This window comes from Clinocottus analis, unplaced genomic scaffold (assembly GCF_023055335.1).
Source record: "Clinocottus analis isolate CAN_PGR_092001 unplaced genomic scaffold, fCliAna1.0.p SCAF_8, whole genome shotgun sequence".
NCBI lineage: Eukaryota > Metazoa > Chordata > Actinopteri > Perciformes > Cottidae > Clinocottus > Clinocottus analis.
The window spans coordinates 3,170,143-3,190,142 of record NW_027176240.1 but is presented as its reverse complement, the minus strand read 5'-3'; the positions used below and the strand labels follow the sequence as shown (position 1 = coordinate 3,190,142).

Here is a 20,000-nt window from a genome sequence, read left to right as displayed (position 1 = left end):
CACAAGAGACAAGAGTCTGCTGCTCTTCTTCCCAAAACCCTTTGGAATATAAAACTAACAATTACATTAATACCAAATAATTTGTGGAGTGAAACCCGAGAGGGAGGCTCGGGGGGTCGGAGCACTTTGTGGTCACGTTGAATGTGATCCGTCTTCTTTGTCCTTATCTTTCACTTTTAGCGTTAGCTAAGTTTAGTCTGCGTGTTTGGTTGAGTACTTTTTAGGCGGGGCAACGCAGCGAGGCAACGCAGCGAGGCAACGCAGTCTTTTTTGTCCTTCTCTTTCACTTTTAGCGTTAGCTAAGTTTAGTCTGCGTGTTTGGTTCAGTACTTTCAAGTAAGGCAACGCAGCGAGGCAACGCAGCGAGGCAACGGCAACGCAGCGAGGCAACGGCAACGCAGCGAGGCAGGCAACGCAGCGAGGCAACGCAGCGAGGCAACGCAGCGAGGCAACGCAGCGGGTGGAGCCGTGCAACTTAACCACAGCGATGAAGACACTTCAAACTCCGTCTTCTTTGTCCTTATCTTTCATTTTTAGCGTCAGCTAAATTTAGTTTGCACGGTCATTAGTGTTTGGTCCAGTACCTTTTTGAGGGGGGCGACGCGGTGGGGCAACGCAGCGGGGCAACGGGGTAACGGGGAGGGGCAACTTACCCACAGCCATGAACACACTTTAAACTCTGTCTGCTTTGTTTTTATCTTTCACTTTTAGCGTTAGCTAAGAAGAGCAGCAGCTCTGATGGACATTGACAGGAAGAGGGATCACAATGTCTGCGTTTACTCTTTCATTTTCTTATCACTGTCTCTAACACACACACACACACACACACACAACCCCCTCCTCCCCCTCACACACACACACAAACACACACACACACACACACACACACACTCCTGTGCTTATTCCTGCATCTCTTCTCTCAGCAGGACTCCTCTCTTTAACCATCTCGTTATCTTATCCCTCACTGATGACTAAATGAGTGGAGCGTGTGTGTGTGTGTGTGTGTGTGTGTGTGTGTGTGTGTGTGTGTGTGTGTGTGTGTGTGTGTGTGTGTGCGTGTGTGTGTGTGAGAGAGAGTGTCCCCACTTCGGCCTGGGCTCAGCAGGGGGTTACGGCTAAAGAAAACAGAAGAGGTTTCACACTTTAGCCGGCCACACACACACACACACACACACACACACACACACACACACATACACACTTGTTAACCAGCCTTGTGAAAAGACCCAAACCTGATTTAAAGGGATATCGTGCCACAGTATTAACTTCAATCAAAAGAGCTTTATTTAAAACACACCCAGTGACTTGGAACAATAATGGGTTGTTGCTCTAATAATTTATGTTTGCAACAAAACAATTAAATGGGTTTGAACCCCCTCCTCCCCAAAAAAAGAAAGTATTGTGTGGGTCTGTGTTTGTGTGTTTTCAGGTGTGAAATGGATTCAATCTTTTAATTAACTGTGCTGTTTTTAAAAGGGATATGAAATCGCAACATAAACAGAACGGTGTTGCTCCAGCCCCCCCCAACAACAACAACAACAACAACAACAACAACACACCTTTCACCCTCAGCCTGATTGACCCGCTGCCTGATAGCAGCACCGTGGGGGGGCGGGGCCTTCTTCAGCTGGATTTCCAGCTTGTTATTTATTGACGAAGGCAAAAAAAACAAAAACAAAAACTGAGCGTCTCTTTGTCTTCGGGCTATTTGCGATTGGCGGGATTCATAAATCCTGACTTGCACTTATGCGGAGCGATTCGCGGCGTCAGCCGAAAACGCCGGTGGGAAAAAGCACATTTGCTAAGTTGAAGAGAGGGAGAGAGAGAGAGCGAGAGGGAGAGAGAGAGAACGTTTCTTTGAGAGCGTCGCATTGTTTTTTGGCACGGGAAAAAAAACAGCTGGCTGCACTCGATGCCGCCCCGAAAGCCGTGTTAACGCCGCTGGAGAGTGACACGGCATTGTGCGAAGAAAAAAATCAGACGCTGCGCTTCCGTCACGGTTCAGGAAGTGTCAGCGGAAAAATAAGACATGGGAATCGGTGCTGCAGCGAGCAGCAGGAGGTCTCTGATACATCACAGCGTCGCATTGTTACTTCCCACCTAACATTGCTTTTTGTGGGGTGACACACAACCAACACACAACCAACACACAACCAACACCAACAACACCAACAACACCCCTTTGAATCCGGCTTTCTGCTGCAGTGGAGACCTGTAGCGATTAGCGGCAGCATGACAGGAAACAAGCCAAGTCGCACCTCATGACGGTCAACTTTTTGCCACGTTTCTTTTTTTTAATTTGCCAACTTTTATCATCTGCAATGGAGGGTTGTTTTTTTTTAATGTATGCATTGGTCCATTTAGTTATTAAATCAAGATTCAATTTGTTTTTCAGCTTTAGTCATATTTTCTCTTTACACTTTAGCCTCAGCACAGTGGTGCTTCATTATATAGAGACCTGAGATTGTTCTGCTATTTTTTTAAAAACGTGCAAAAAAATATGCAAGCGCCTTTTTAAAAAGGTGATTTTAAGAAATTATGTAAAATCGCGAAAATGACCCCCGACTCCAGAGGGTTAAGATAAACTAAGATATAATCCTTTATTAGTCCCTCAGTGGGGAAATTACAGGATTACAGCAGCATTGCTCACAAGTAAATAAAGATTTTAATAAATGAAAGTAATATGAATAAACAGTAGAACAGTAATAAAACAAAAGTATAGTAAGAAGAATATTAAATATACAGATGGAATAAAAGTAAAAATGTGCATAAAAGTACTTCAACGTAATGGATATTGGCGTAGCTCATGGACAGAGTGAAACCACAAGGTTGCCGGTTCGATCCCCGATAGTTTGCATGTGGACGTGTCCTTGAGCCCGAGGTTGCTCACTGCGCCTTCATCACTAAGGATGGGTTCAAATGCAGAGACTACGTTTCCCCTTGTGGGACTAATGAGGGATTTAAAATAAACAGAATAAGTCGACGATTTGTGTGAACTTCAAGACGCCGCGGAAGAAAAGTTTGCTGCCAAGGACACGAGAAGCGTCAGCGGGAAGTATCACCACTTCAGCATGAATTAGGAGTTGGCAACTGTGACTGGATCAATTTTTGTAAAACATTCACATCTAGTTTGTTGAAATGTTCTGGGAACCCCATTGACCTGCACGAAGCCTCCTTTTTTTTAAGTATTGTTAAAATAATGGAACAATTGAACACGACTGAAGAGTGCAACGTTAAACAGCGTGCATGCTGGGTAAAGAGCTTCTCAAGCGCAACAGCATGAAAACATTTTGGATGCCATGAGAGAAAAAAAACAACTAAAAAGTTATCAGGGTTAGATCTCGTTTGAAGGGACTTCTAAAAATAAAACCAATGCCCCCCCCCCCCTCCTCCTCTCCTCCATCCATTCCTGTGAAGCCGTCGATACTTTCTCATCTGAAAGATCGAGGTAGAAAGTGGTAACAGGGCGTGCTGCGTCTGTATCTGTGAGGCGGGAGAGAAACAGTTACTGAGACAAGAAGACGGAGAGACGGAGAACGATGCTTACGCCGTGAAAATCCAATAGTCAATATTTTTGCAAGCGAGCCTAATCTCCCACGTCTGATTGAGCGTGTGTGAGAACAGCATCTTTGCACAAGGCCTTTCGTGCGTTGCTGAGTTTATTTCGTGCGCGCGCACACGTGCCTCTCAGATGTCTCGCCGGAAAGAAAAAGCCGGCGCCGGTCGGGGGAAATCGCGTAAAAAAAAAAAACAGTTTTACTGCATTCTTTCCGATCAATGTTATTTTCCACAAATGCGCGACGGCGTCGTTCGGTATGAGTCGGTCGGCCGAAGCGTTCTTTTTTTTTTTTCTTTCTCTCTTGCGACACTTTGATGTGGGCGCGTGACGGTGCGCGGGTGAATTGCCGGGCGCCCTCGCTTCCCGCCGTTTTGAATGGAAAGAGAGCGTTGGCCTTGTTCTTCCCATCACTGCGTAATCGGCCATAACGTGCTATCAGAGATAAGGAAAAGGGGGAGGAAAGAGAAACAGATAGAAGGGAGATAACACAGTGGGGGAGGTTGAGCTATGGGTTTGGATTGCACACTTTCTACTCCTTTCTAGTTGGGTTTCGCTTCCTATTCCTTTCTTCCAATCATTTTATTTGATGTTTTTACAAGCTACACATTACGAGACAACTGAAAAACAGCATAACAACTCTACGAACAATCAGACAAGGACAGAAAAACACGGACATAAATCATCATCCCCCACATTGAACCTGCTATCACGATTGTATTTATCTCCTTCTTACCACCGTTTTAGTTTCAAATCCTACAGGAACACTTGTCGAATGTCCTCCCCCGAGAAAGATTATGTACAACATGCTCGCTACACAGGAAGCCAGACACATCGACAACTTAGGTCCCGAGGTTACAAAGCCTCTTCGTGTGGTTTTCGGCACAGTCCTCGCCAATAAAATTCCTAAAAGGGTTCCAGACGGGGAAGAAAAAAGCCTGTTTGTGTCTCCTTGGAGAACATGTGTGAGTCTTTCCAATGGCAGGAGTTGTAGGACGTTGTGAAGCCAACTGGAGACAGATGGTGTTGGTGCTGTGGAGCCAAAGCTGGAGATGGATCATCGAGCGTGGAAGACTCAGGACTCTCTTATGTCTTTTTAATGCAGGTGAGGCAGCGTGGAGGCCGACAAAAACGTAGGAGGGGATTGAACTTTACCTCCCTAAAGGCAAATGTTCGGGACCTTCTAATGGTCCGACAACACGGAGCCTCGTGGTCCAGGAACAGAAGTACACTGTAAAAAAACGCTTGTGAAGTTTACTGTTTGTGAGCAGGTACCTACTGTAAACTACTTCCCAGTAAAATACTGTGTATTCATTCAAATATTACAATAGTCAAAGCTTTACTGTAATTTAATAACAACAAAAAACACAGTACTGCTGTGGGAAAATCACAGAAACTAAGATTATACTGTAAAAAAAATCATTGTACCCAAAAAGTACTGTAGAAGATGACAGTAACTAATAATCTACTGTAGTTATATCCTGTGTTTTTTTTTGTTTTTTTTACAGTAAGTTACTTGTCAAGTTAATAACTGTTAATATCACAGTGCAGACTGTTTTTTTTACAGTCACATGTTGCATATGTTCCCTATTTGGTGGCGTACGACAACACTGAGCTCTGCATCTTTGCTCAGGGCCATGTGGGAACCTCTGCATGTCTTATAATGTGGAATATCTCTACCGGCCATCAGGGGGCTCCTCTGAATGAAAGACTGATTGTATGGCAGAGAAAATGACCCTCCATCTAAACATTGTAAACGTGAGTTTACGTCTCAATCTCTAGTTTCTAGTCTTCTTCAATACACCGTGATGTTCGATTCGCAAATGAAGGTCCATTTAGAGTCAAACAGACGATAAAGCAGGGGATGCTTGAGGGGCGGGGCTACATTGTGATTGGCAGGTCGCACAGAGACATATACGGCGTCTCACCGCCACTCCTCCGCTGTCCAAATATGGTCACTTCCTGTTCACTGCTTGCACACTAGCCAAGATGGCGATGGCGAAAAATCGAAGACCACGAGTCAACAAACCAGCGGGTGACGTCGCGCCGCCGACGTCCACTTCTTTGTATAACGTCTGTTCAGGGCTCAACGATACGGATCCTCCAGAGCGAGTAAAGCACCACGTCAAAGACAAAAGGTTTAACGGACCGAATGAAGCCAGCGAGCATTTCGATAATCATACAAACGAGATTTGTTGGCGCGAGAAGACGGCGGGCCAGACTCCGGTTTCAATGACTTCGGGGTGAAACCTGGCCGTTAACTTTTGGTCTCTGTTGGTATTTGATAGCCGGCAATAGATTCAAAACAAGAAAACCGTTCAGAGGCGTAGTAGAAAACACAGTTATGTCACACACACTGCAACACCCCGCCCCCTTTACTGCATCTTTACGGGTGGACATGTTTTAATAAACACGTCAGCCGTCTCCAGTCCCTCGCAGCCTCCAATGTTTCCACTGAAAGCTTTTCTGCTCGGCCTCGCCGGTGCCGCATAAAGACGAGGCTAATGCACAGAGTTAGGACTCTGATTAAATGAGCGGGGAATGTAGGAGGCGAGCTAATGTTTAGCATTGTCTGCCTGATTAAAGCGTAGCAAACAAGTGATTGCTATGCAGCTCTGCTCCTCGCCGCTAACTCGTACACAAGGCTGCTCTCTGTTCTCTCTCTCTCTCCATCTCGCTCTCCTCAATTCTCTATCTTTGCCTCGGCAAGTCTCTCCTTCACTCTGTGTCGCTTAGCCCTAAAAAAGACGGCTCTATTCCTCCTCCATCCTTGCTTTGTGCATGTCTCCAGCCTCGCTCTGAACTTAAATATGCAAAAACAGGTATAGAATCCGGATGGATGTCTCTCTCTCTCTCTCCTCCTCCTCCTCTGTCACTGCTTCATGTCTTTACCTCGTTCCCCAAACAACGTCGAAATGGAAGAAGAGAGTGGTGAAATGTTAAGTGTGAGGGAAAGAAAAGGAGGGTTGAAAAGCGATAACATAAAACACGCGCCCCGCTCTCGGTATCCCCCCTTAAAGCCCCTGGTATCCTTCAGGCTCAAGCTAAAACAAACAACCCGTGCCCTTAAAAGCCCGGCCCATAATCCCTGTGTAATCACTCAGACAGCCGCGCCACACAGAACCACAACACCAGAACCGAGACGCAGATATATATATATATATATATATATATATATATATATATATATATATACATACACACGTCTGTGTGTTCTGATTATCGTCAATTGGCTGGATTCCACATCAGAGACTGAAAGCCCGACCAAATATATATATATACATATATATGTATATGGACTATGTATATGTATATGTGTGTGTAGGCGAGTGAGTGAGGCGGAAGAGCTTGACTGCAATGAAATTCAAAAGATGAGGTTCATAACTTTGTCGACAAAGGAGATGCAAATTGGGACGAGATTCTCGTCTTTTTCTTTGTTTCATTTTGTTTAAATAAAACGACAACCAGAAGCTTTTATGCAAATTCATCATCACAACAGATCTTCGCTTTAAAATGGCTCATTATGGCGAAAGTATATTCCTCCAAAGATGTCTCGGTATCACAAAAGGATCATTCTCTTCCCCGGCGACAGAAAGCCGCCGCGCTGTCGGAAGTTCCTCCGATTTCCGCTTCGCGCTATCATTATGTCGTCAAACGTTTTCTCAATTGTGGGATGACGGGGCGGTTGCAGAAAAGTTGCAGGGATGTAATTCTTTGCTCAGCGTGACGTTGCCTTGCACACTGATTTTCGCAAAAAAATCTAATGCAACTTATTAAAATGCATTTGAACTCCAAAAGTGAGTCAGCGTTTATCTCATTGCAGAACACTGTCGGGCCATAAAGATGTTCTGTTTGGACTCGTATTGAAGTTATTTAAGTGGCAGATGGAAATATGAACCCACAGTTTGAACATGAAGCCAATCAATATTGGTTCGATAAGTTACAAAATCAACACCGAAGCGCTTTCTAAACTGAATATATGCCGTTTTTTACATTTATTGAGTTAAACAAAAATGAACGGCATCAGAATATAAACACAACCGTCGGCATAGACTTTCTATGTCTCGTATCCAATCACACGTAAGATGGTAACAGCCAAACGAGGCTTAAACGCCCAGTCATGACTGAATCAGCCTCACACACACACACACACACACACACACACACACACACACACACACACACACACACACACACACACACACACATGCACACTCTCTGTTGTCTAAAATAGTGCAGTCTGCAGCCTCTCCCGTGTGCCTGCATTTAGAAGTGTGAATACTTTATAGCTGAGCCGTGACGTCGTCGAAGGCGAAGCGGAGAAAAACATCCGCGGTCTCCTCGCCACGTGTTTTGGTTTCGAAGCCTCTTTGCGATCTTTCTTTCAGTTTCAAATCGATTCATAGTTTGTGTTTTGTGTGGTTTTAATACCTCCTCACTGACCCGGCTGAAGGTTTCCAGCATGAGACTGCACAAGGCTCCCTGTGGCCGCCACACTAGCGAGTGCTAGCGAGTGGCGCTAGCTAGTGGCGCTTCAGTACGACGGCGCTTGCTAATGTAAAATGACCATGACGCGCTCTAATGTATATCGACGATGACGCGCTCTACTGTAAAATGACTACGACACACGCTAATCTAAAATGACTAATGTAAAAGGACTAATGTATAATGACTAATGTAAAAGGACTAATGTAAAATGACTAATGTAAAACGACTAATCTAAAACGACTAATGTAAAATGACTAATGTAAAATGACTAATGTAAAATGACTAATGTAAAACGACGACGTATGCTAATGTGAAATTACTACGACGCGCTAATTTAAAATGACTTTGACACGCGCTAATTTAAAACAACTAATGTAAAACTCCGGGACACGTAAATCAGCTAAGGGTTAAACGTGGGTAACATTTCCTCCTTTAAATCATTATTTTTATCGTTGTTTTATCATTTCTTTCCCTCCGTTACCCGAGGGGTTGAGAAAGACGCTCATTGCTAAAACATTGAGAAGAATTATACTTTTAAAGATAACTATACGCTAAGGTTCAGTTCATGGATAACCATGTGTTTTTTTTCCATTTTGCTGCGCGCATGTTGACAGCTAGCCCGTTAGCTAAGAGTAAACACGCACGTGCATCATGACAGGGTGACAAAAATAATGCCTTTTAATGATTTCTATCAAAATAATAACAAATAAATAAAGTTCACAAGACGTGTTCATGGAGTTTTAGGCCGCTAACCCTAAACTGGGGAGATTATTTACTTTAACAATAAATCCAACTGCGCAAACTTCTCCATTGACATTTGCCTTGAGCAATAATAACACAGAGGAAGTGTTTTGGGCGTTCATGTACGGGAAGAACCCAAAGTATTTAGCAATCATCTGACATATTATTACTTCCATTTAATGTCTGAAACATTACTTCTAAAGAACAACAAATGCCCTCACAAACTTTGCAAAGGAAAATCAATTCCTCTTTTCCGTTCTTGGCTCTGCCGCTCGCTTCAGCACAGAATATAAAAGCAAATGAAAGATATGAGTTTTGGCTTATGAACTGGAAGGGAAAGAGGCATGTACTTAAATATTCTTCACGCACAAATTCATTGAAATTAACTGTAATCTATATGCACACCAGAAGCCATGAAATGAAGTGACAGTGAGCAAGAAAAGGAGGCGGCAGTTGTTTACATGTTTATTCATTATGGCCAAAAAAATAAGCCTCTAATTACGTTGACGAGCTGCTCTTTATCTTAATCTAATGTCATTCTGCATCAGAAGTCATGAAAGCCCGCTGAATGCCAGAATGAAAATGCATATTATCATCTAGTGTTTCCCATTGAAAGGAAGACCCTGCTGTCTCTCTTGCTAATGAGCTCCGTATCAGAGCTTTTCAAACGTCTGCCAGGGAAGAATTCTTAAAGCATTCATCAAAATACAGAAATTTACTAAAAGGGACTGCTTTAAACTTTGAGCCACAATTAGAGATCTAAGAGTCAAAAACCCTTTTTACATCCATACAGTTTCGCTCGCTGTTTGGGAACAAAGAAGTAGCTTAATATTTATCACTGGAGCATGTGTGGCCTATGACATCGGAGAATGAAGCGTGGGGATTGTGTGATAATGTGTCATGAGACGAGCCAGACCACAATCTTTTCCTAAACTTTACAAAATATTATATATATATATATATATATATATATATATATATATATATATATATATATATATATATATATATATATATATATATATATATATAAGGAATGTGTGTATAATATATGTGGAATTTACAAGTATAAGTAAGTTTAACAAGTATAAATAAAGCAGAACTAGTGGTTATTTCCATGGTTTATGGTGGAAATGGGAACTGTTTTTATGGAGATAAGCCACGCCCCTTTTCAGGCACGAGTATTATTCGTAACGCTTTTGGTGTGAACACAGCATTAATGTTGGGTGAATAAACTGACGTGGTAAACGCATAACCTTTTCCAAACCCAACTAAGTATTTCACGATCTTTTTCCAAACCCAACAAAGTATTTCACAATCTTTTCCTGAACCTTAAAATGTATTTCACAATCTCTTCCTAAACCTAACTAATTATTTCGCGACCTTTTCCTAAACATAACTAAGTTAACAACTTTTTGGACGTCAGAGTCACGGCTCACTTGGAGACATCTGGGTGTTTTTTTTTCTATGAAAACATGGAATATATCTCATCAAAACTTATGCAGCAAACAAGTCATATTATAATCTAAAAGAGTGTATGGTGCAAACACTTTTGTAAACACGTGAATAAATCCAAAACGTTTGGCTTTATTAATACTTCTACGAGACCTGGATGGAGCCAGTCATAAAGCATCTGTTGACTGAAATGAGACGAGTTCATTCCTCCTCTCTCCTCATTGGCCAGAAGACATTTTAAACAGAGACTTCATATTCAGCCAATCGCCTCTCAGAGCGGAGGGTCTTCCACAGAAGCCCCTCCCCCCTCCTCTCCTCTCATTGGCTGCCTCTGATAATCCAAAGCGGTTGGCCGCTGCTCTCAGCCAATGAGGAAAGAGCAACTGTTGCATTCACTTACCCCCACCCCTCCTCTACCCTCCCTCTCCTCCCTCCTCGGGGCTCGTTGTGCTGCAGCCTCTCGGTCTGAAGCGCTGAGCAGCATCACAATAATAATAATAATAATAACAACATTTCAACACACTTACTCAGCACAAGTGCTTTTAACAAGGAACAAATGTTTCTCTGCAGCAAAATTAAGGATTTTTTTAAAAAACATATCTCATATAATATTATTCATCTTGCATGGTGCCACAACTTATCCCCACAGTCCCGTGACGGGCTGGTTAAATATTATACTTATGGCAAAATATTGTATGATTAGCCGACTGCAACAAGCCCTGAATATGCAGAGAGAAGAGGAAGTGAGAGGAGGGTTACTCTAGTTTCCAACGCCCTCCATCGGCAGCAACATCTCTCTCTCTCTCTCTCTCCCTCTCCCTCTCTCTCTCTCTCTCTCTCTCTCTCTCTCTCTCTCTCTCTCCCTCTCTCTCTCTCCCTCTCTCCCTCTCTCCCTCTCGTTGCTGCTGCGCGCTCGTTCAGTTTCCCTCACACCGCTTCCGAGGCTCTTGGAGAGAGGACGGATAAACGGCTCTGTCGGTAACGGATTTCATACCCGGCGGAGGGGAAGGGACGCTACGGTGATTTCCCTTCTTTTCTCTCCCGACTAGAAGCACCACCACCACCACCTTCCTCACCAACCATCCCCACTCCCTCTTCATCACTTCAATCTCGGAATCCAGACGCACTACAGCTGTCTGTCATCTCTCTTTTTCCCCTCTTTGGTGTTTTTTTGTTGTCGTTGTTTTTGTGCCTTTTTTTGGGGTTGTTCACCTTGAGAAAGAACATTTTGGGTTGCTTCTTTTTTTTCTTCTCCCCTCTCCAAACAAACAGATCCAAAAAAAAAAAAAAACTGGGCTTTTCCATCAGTGGATGTGTTGGACATCGGATGAAAGGAAGCAGTACTTGTTGAGAGAAAGTGGTCGTTTTATTTCTTGCGGCTGGCTTGTATGTATTGGAGGGATTTCCTTGGAGAGGCGGACTGCGCACGGAGTCTCTCACTTCCAAGGTAAGGACCGCTCGAGTTAGGAGAGGACTGAGGCTCAGCCGTTGGCAGCTCAACACAGTCCTATTCACACACACACACACACACACACACGCACACCCGCACACACGCACACACCTCCTCTCGCTGCAGAGGCTGTTAATGAGCGTAAAACAGGCGGAGAGACGCCGTGAGGGAAATGTGTCGGTTCCCGGGATGCTGGGGAGATTTTCTGGGGTTTGACTCTGGATTCACACACACACACACACACACACACACGCACACACATTACATTGCAGCTATACAACGCCCCCCCCCCCCCTCTTATGTTTGATCAAATATACGGAGGGAGAGGGAGAGAACCCCACGCAGCCTTTGCGCAGTGGCAACATGTGAGCGCGTGTGCGCTGATGGATGAACCCGCGCGGACTTTTCCCTGCACGACGGGTGACTGCTGGATTTGTGCGTTTTTTATAAATCACAAAACACACAAGAATGTTGTTGTTGTTGTTTAGTGTTTCACCCCCAGCGTCAGTGTGCATCTGCATTTAAAAATATATCTAGATTTATATTTTGCAGCTTCATTTTGGCGTGTGTGCGTGCCTTCGTGTGCGCGTGTCTGGCCACGTATAGAGAGGCTAATCTCGGTGTGGGCTCTTTTTCTCTCTTCCCTCTCTCTCTCCCTCTCCCTCTTTATCTCTTCCCCCTCTCTCTCTCTCTCCTCCGCCTCGGTGCCTCCCGGCTCCTCCGCGTAACGGCGGCGCACAACTTTTTCTTTGGATCAGACTTAGTGTGTGTGTGTGTGTGTGTGCGCGCGCGCGTGTGTGTGTCACGGTCAGATCGCATCATTGACAAAAAAAAAACAACCCAAGATAATTCACTCAATTACCGCGATGTTTCAAATGAAACGACGAGTCCGTTACTTTTCTTTTAGACAGCTCCGACGATCAACTTCAACCTCTCTCTCTCTCTCTCTCTCTCTCTCTCTCAACCTGACGTCGTCTTCTCTCACGTCGCTTCACTATCTCCCCCTCATTTTTTGTGGTATATCTTGTCTCACCCCCCCCCCCCCCCTCTACAAAAAGACCCGGTACATCCGGTCCGTTTGGAGACCTCCCCGCGCCGCGTGAGGCTCCGCGTCCTGCGCGCGGAGTCGGGACCGAGCCGGTTTTTGGAGTCCTCCTCCCTCCCTCCCTCTCTCCCTTCCCTCTTCCAGGGCCACGTCACACCATCTGAGTAATTGTGGCAGATTTGCATATGAATAATTATGGATGTATGGCTTACTGAGTGGCCGCGGAGTCTCTTTTTTTTCCCTTCTTCTTCTTAACGGGGGAGTAAGTGAGATATATCGGTGTATAATTTGAGCAGCTGCAATTCCGCTGAGTTTTCAATGAGAGAGAGAGAGAGAGAGAGAGAGAGAGAGAGAGAGAGAGAGAGAGAGAGAGGCGTTGACTGGAGGGCTGTGCACTCTTTTGGTATTCATGGCACAACTCAAGATTGCTGCTCTCAAGCAGGCAATAATATCTCCCCCCTTTCTCTCTCTCTCTCTGTCTCCCACACTGTTGCTCCTCTTAAGCCCCTTCTACACCTCCTCTACCTCTCTTCCACATTTCATCTCTCTCTCTCTGTCTCTCCCACACTCCTCTTCCTCTTCTCCCTCCTCCCTCTCCTTCACTTAGTCTTGTGGGAGCCATTGAGAAAAATCATTTGCTGTTGTTGTATTTTATTCGGCATCAGGGGTTTCTACGGGCTGCTACACGCCGCGCTGCTTCCTGCTAGCGCTTTAAATAAACACACGCAAACCCTTCAGAGGTAGCGGCTCCGGTTTGTTAAAGAGATACACAAAAAATGGAGGAAAAAAACTACTTTTGTGTTACATGGGAGGTTAACAAAGCTCCAGTGTGATTCACGCGGCCGTGGTTTCTTTCCTACATGGTTTGTGTCCGGGCCGCTGCGTTTTGCTAACTAGCCAACAGACCGGTCAACGTTGTGGAGACAGAAACACAGAATTCCCCCTTTTTTCTCCTTTTGTCGCTTCTTTTGGAGTTTACGTTGTGGTTCGGTGGCGGCTCAGACGAGACGCATCACAAGAAAAGAATTTCCCCTAATTTCCGCGGCGTCACCATCACAGCCTCCTCACTTCGGCGCCACGAAAACGCCTTTTTAAAAAATCTTTTGTGTGTGTGTAAATAGCACCAAAGTATCGCCTTAAAGTGAGGACGTTTTGGTTAATTCACAAATTCAATCTGGGAGCTCCAGTATTCCTGTCATTCAGTTCTGGGAAGAGGAGAGAGGATGAAAAGGCAAATTAAGAGGAGAGAGAGAGAGGGTTAGAAACCGGGTAGAAAAGCTGGGGGCAACAAAAAAAAGAGGAAGAGGAGGATGAGGTAAAGGAGGAGGGCTGCGTGACTTCTATCCAGCGCTGCATTTCATCTCGCCGTCTTTACGTGCCTTTTAAAAGGACGGAAACACAGAATCCCTCCCTCCCTCGTATCAATACATTGTTGGGCTTCAGCGGGTGAGCGAGATATGGAAACCCGGCTTGGATGACAGATCAAAGTATGTAGGGAAGAAGGATGAAGGGGAAGGAGGGAGGAGATAAGGTATCAGATACTTCACTGATGTTCGGCCAAAGAAAGTGGCACGAGAAACGCAGCCGTCGGGTTCGTTGGATATTTCATCTTCCGGCGCTTTTTTTTTTTTTTTCCCCCGTGAGCTGGCAGAGGAAAGTACCGTGTCCCGTGTAGTTTGTGGAGATCTAATTAAACGTGAGGAACGTGAGTTTCGAAAATAAAAAAAAAGACACACAACTAGGCCGCTCCAGTTAAGCCGCACACTCACAATACAGATAATAATAAATAATATATACGTGAAAGCAAAGCACACGTTGAGCCTCGTCTTCCTGCTTAAAACACTTGAAATTCTCACGTTTTCCACGGAAAAAAAAACAACCCCACTGGAGTCTGACTCCCAGACACTTTTAAAGATGTCCGAGCCGTGCTGGCTTCTGCACGTTCCCTAAAATGTGGAATCTTCTGGATGAAAAGAAGCAAGACGACCGGGCCGAGTTTGGGCCGAGTGTGAGCAGCCGGCTGACGTTCCCCCCGGGGGCAGACGGAGGGATTAATTTATGACACTGTAATCGTTACATTTAATTAGCCGCCAGCTGCTCCGTCCTCACAAAGCGGCGGCGGCGGCGGCGGCGGCGGCGGCGCGGGCTTGTTTCCCTCCCCGAGCCACGAGGGAGGAGAAGCGATGGGGGAGACAGAAGGGCGAGATGTTGAAGGGAGTGGAAGGAGGAGAAGAAGGGAGGAGAAGCGAAAAGGGGGGAGAGCAGCACCAGACCTTCACCGGGCGACGACAGAGGGAGCTGTTGGGCTTCGCTGTGGCGGCGGCGACTGCTTCTGCTCCTTCTTTCTTCTGCTCTTTCTTTCCAATTCTTTCCAAATCTCTTTTTTTCTCTCTCTCCGTTTTTTCATTCTCTGTCTCTCTCTCTCGGCTCTCTCTCTCTCTCTCTCTCTTTGTTTCTTTCGCTGTGAGAGGGCCAGAGTCAGAGAGAGATGGAGAGGTAGTTAGGCTCCCCAGGGATGCAGGATTCAATCTGCACAAAACCCCAAACACACACACACACACACACACACACACACACACACACACACACACACACACAGGTCTAGTCGAGTCCGTCTGGATAAGCATGTCCGCCGTGACTGGCTTCTGTTACCTCCGGGTGGAGAGTTGTTTTTTTCCTCCTCCCCCCTTCTGCCTCCGCACGGGTCCAATAGAAAGCAGAGTCGGTCGACATCAGACAGCCGGTTAAACGGCTTGTTTTCTCTCCGCAGGACGTCTGATATCGACACTGGAGGACAGCGGAGTGGAACAACCTAGAAAGCGTTCTTTCGAATCTACGTTAGCTACATAAGCTACGTCAGCGACGTCGCGGCACGTCCGTCCATCTGTTTAGTTCAACGTCATTTTGAACTCACGCACAATGTCTTCTCTTCTTTACCGAGTGCTTTCCGTTGATTTTAGAGCGATCATCTGAACCCCGAGATCTCGATCTCGGGGGGGAGTCGAGACCGGTTCGAGTTGACCCTCGGATGGCCATCTTTCCTTCGACCCACCGAGTTCCCCGTCAGCTCTTCATCTCTGTTTTCATGCCCTCCTCCTCCTCATGGTTTCCCATGGCAGTGTGATGGGATTATATCTCTAATCTTCGACCTCGACCAGATTAAATGACAGAGTCTGTAATTAGTGTTTCTGACCTTTAACCTCTTCACGAGAGAGAGAGACAGTGGTTGATTTGTTTGGATGGACCGAGGGGTCCGGTGGTTGGTGGTCGGTGGGGGTGATTTCCTGGATTCATGTGCTGGTGGTTCGCTGCTGTCGACACCATTTTATCTTGTGGCCTGTTGTCAGCGTTTCTTTTTTTTCCCGTGCTCTCGCGTGGTTTTCGTCCGCCATTGTTCCAGCTTCCCGTGACACGAATAAATGAACCGGAGAAGAACGTGGCTTTGATGAACAGATGCAGTCGGCTCATTGCTGCCGTTATCTCCTCCCCGACAACATTTTGGCCAAACTTTACCCTCAACTGACTTTTTAAGTTTCTCTTTAGTCCTCTCACTTTGTGAAAAAAAATCCCATTTCTTGATCGCATGTTAAACCAACTCAAAAAACTGCCCGTTTGAATCCAACCTGGAGGTCTGAGGTCATTTTCTTGATTTGACATAATTACTTAAATTCACTTTTTAAAGTCACTTGCATATGAGTGGCTTACCCGTTTGATACATCAAAAATTGCAGCACAATCTCAGCTCTCCATATAACGAGGCGCCATTGTCCCGAGGCACAAGTGTAAAGTGATAATTTGGCCCTACATCGTGTTGACTGACGTGAATGATGCTGGGATTTAATCCAACCCCCACCATTAACCCTGTGAAGGACGAATACAGTGAATACAACTTAACATCAACGTCAGTAAACTGGGGGAATGCTTTTCACATTCATTGTCCTGCATGCGCTCTCATTATGGAGACAGGAAACAGATAATAGCAGAAAACATCAAGGTCACCACTTCCAGCAAATAATAGTTAAAAAAAACACACAAAACGTGGCGGAGCGGCAACACTCCAACATCAATTAAATGTTAACTTTTTAAGAGATGCTCTTAACGCCAAAGTGAAGCTTGTCGGGTTAGCATAACCTTTTACCTCCCACGCATCAGAAGAGAGAGAAGGGTGGATGGAGAGGGGGAGGAGAGAGAGAGAGAGAGAGAGAGAGAGAGAGTCAGGATCAATGGTAATTCGGGATTAACGAGCGATTTTATCGATTCCTCTATTGATGATCTGAACACGGCGTTGACGCGGCGCATTGATCGGATTAGAATGAGAATTGATTACGGCAGATAGAGAGCGGTATTGATCCGAGCACCTCAGAGAGAGATAGAGAGAGAGAGAGAGTGAAAGCGAGGGAGAGAGAGAAAGAGAGGGAGAATCTGTGTGTAATTTGTTTTCTGTGACAGTGGTTCGGTGCGGTCAGGTGGTTTGTGGTCTCATGACACCGTTCACATGAGGGGAAGAAGACCAAGGTTGTTTTTCTTTCTTTTTTAGTATAATATTAATCATAATTTTATTTATGAAGCACATTTCACGGACAAAGAGGTCACAAAGTGCTGTACAGATTAAAAAACACTGTAATAAAACGCATTAAAAAAAAGATGGAGCTGCAAAAAACACAAGAAAACAAATAGAAACCGATAAAAGCAGGTCATAAATTGGTAGGTATTTAAACAAGCGTAAACAGGTTTTATTTTATTCTTTTTGCTTCAGTCGGCGTCATTCAGACACCGAGGAGAGAGGAAGTAAGCGAGGGATACGTGGTGAAGGTCAACGACTCAGAGAGTCAGGCGCTTCGCTTTCCTTCACTTCGGTAAAAAGAAAACTCTGAATTGGGGTCGCTGGATTTTTTTTTTTTTTTTTAGTTTTAATGACAATTAATAATTCGCGGTCGAGAGGCTTCTGGTTTGACAGGTTTGTGCGCGACGTACGGCGGAGTCAGTGAGGAAGAAAGAGAGGAGGGAGGAGAGGCCACGTGTCCGCACGCGGGTCAAGGAGAGATTTAATGAGTCGTTTGCTTCTCATTATTCAGGATAATAATTAACTCTGTGTGTGTGTGTGTGTGTGTGTGTGTGTGTGTGTGTGTGAAAGCCACCACTGAAGTAGTCATTCATAGCTCTCTCTTTCGACTATCTTTCTCCCATTTTTCCAGTAGCCCAAGATTATTTGACTAATAATCCATCCGCTGTTCTGTATATATATATATATATATATATATATATATATATATATATATATATATATATATATATATATATATATATATATACATATATATATATATATATATATATATACATATATATATATATATGATGTGAAGATGTGTGTTAACACTTTGAGAAAGCCCAAAGCGACGTCCTCACACTGCTCTTTGACAGATTGTTGTCCGTCAACGCAACTCTTTCATCTATTTCCTTCTCTCACTTCGTCACCTTCATCCTTCGCTGTCTCCCGCTCCATCATTTCACTCCGCTAAGCTTGCCAGTACGTTGATCAAACACACACACACACACACACACACACACAGACACACACACACGCAGACGGTGTGTTGTGGATTACCATATTTAACACGGTTATGTTGATTGCAGCGAGTTAATTTTGCTGATGGAACACATTTGCAAAGGTGAACACTTTTTGGACAGACGGGGATAGTCTCAAGTGTGTGTGTGTGAGTGTGTGTGTGTGTGTGTGTGTGTGCGTGCATTCATACCACGTGTGTGCGTGTGCAGTGTTCATGTTAGCGGCTGCCAGAATGGCTCCAAACAGGTGGACACCGCCCGTAAACAGACAAGCTGAAGCTGAACCACCTGCCGCAAGGCCAAAAGACACACACACACACACACACACACAAATGCAGCACGGAGCTCATCTGATTAACAGCAGGGTTAGACAGGAGGCCTGCATGTAAAAGCGCCGGCGGACGAGCAGATCTGCTGATAGATCGTTTAACGGACGCAAGGAAAACAAATAAAAAAATGGCGTCCTGGTGGCTCAGCGGTCCAAAATAAAACGCGCGACTGTGACCTTCGTCCGCTGCAGGAGCATTTGTCATGCGTCCCTCCACAGCACATTATTTTATTTTTTTCCCCGCCTCCCTTCTCCCCACAGCTTTAGACTAGCAAGAAAGTGGGAGACGACATTGAGTGACGGCGTGAGGACAGAAATAGCCGCGTAATGAACATCGCTAACACGCAGCCGGAGGGCAGAGCGCACGACAAATTGTTGTGATGTGTGGCGTCCGATGTCGTCGTGGGAAGAGACGTGGGGGGGGGGAGGGATGGAGGGAGGGAGGGAGGGAGGCTGGCGCCTGCTTGTAGAAAGTTTCTCTCTGGAAATAAATGGCCTAATCTCCGTGTTTACCGTCTCCGCTTTTTCCGCCGAGCCACATTATTTATTTAGCATCTTTAGCTTCCCATTGTGAGAAACGCGTTCGCTAATATTTCCTGCCAAGAGAAGCTTTAAGTGTGTGTGTGTGTGTGTGTGTGTGTGTGTTTGTGTGTGTGCGTGTGTGTGTGTGGGTTAAATGGTGGGGGGGGGGTTCTCTCAAGATTGAGTTACGGCGACACCTTTTTTTTTGCCGCCGCCGCCGCCGATTTACCGCCAAAAATCATTTCGGTGGTCGTGTTATTTCGAGAGATGTCACAGAAGTGGAGGAATGGCGAGCGATTTGTTTGTCTGCCGGTGTCGAGCTTGTTATGACAGCCTGAGTGAGAAAGAGGAGCGGTGGCGCATTCTTCTTCTCTTTAGTGGTGCGGCAGGAGTGGGCGTTAGATAATGGGATTCTTTATTTCTTTCTTCTTCTTCTCCTTCATACCCGTAGATTCTTAACGCATTTAGAGCGAAATGAAAAGCCGCTGACAAAACGATCACAACGCTGACTGAACCGTGACTGTGCGCATCGGCATCCCACGGATGGACACGAGATGAGGCTCCTTCTTCTTCTTCTTCTTCTTCTTCTTCTTCTTCTTTATCGGTCACACACACACACACTCTCATGTTTTGGATTGTGTGTGTGTGTCTCGCATTAACACACTCGGCACGCTGGCGAGGCCTCCTCGTGATGTCAAAGCCAAGCTTTGATCACACCGGGATTTATCACTTCTCCCTCCTTCCTTCTCCGTCGCCTCTTCCCTTCCTTCTACATCCTCTCTCTCTCTCTCTCTCTCTCTCTCCTCTTTCTCTCTTCACATCTCTCCTCTCTTCTCTCCCCTCTCTCT

General features: G+C 45.3%; 1 protein-coding gene across 1 annotated transcript in view; it reads left to right on the top strand.

The window, feature by feature from the left end:
* The first annotated feature begins 11,185 nt into the window (after positions 1-11,185).
* cdh11 (cadherin 11, type 2, OB-cadherin (osteoblast)) overlaps positions 11,186-20,000 on the top strand; it is an 83,713-nt gene continuing 74,898 nt past the window's right edge. Inside the window, exon 1 of the mRNA XM_068568722.1 lies at positions 11,186-11,687. The gene's annotated coding sequence lies outside the window, so the exon portion shown is untranslated. The remainder of the gene's footprint in view (positions 11,688-20,000) is intronic.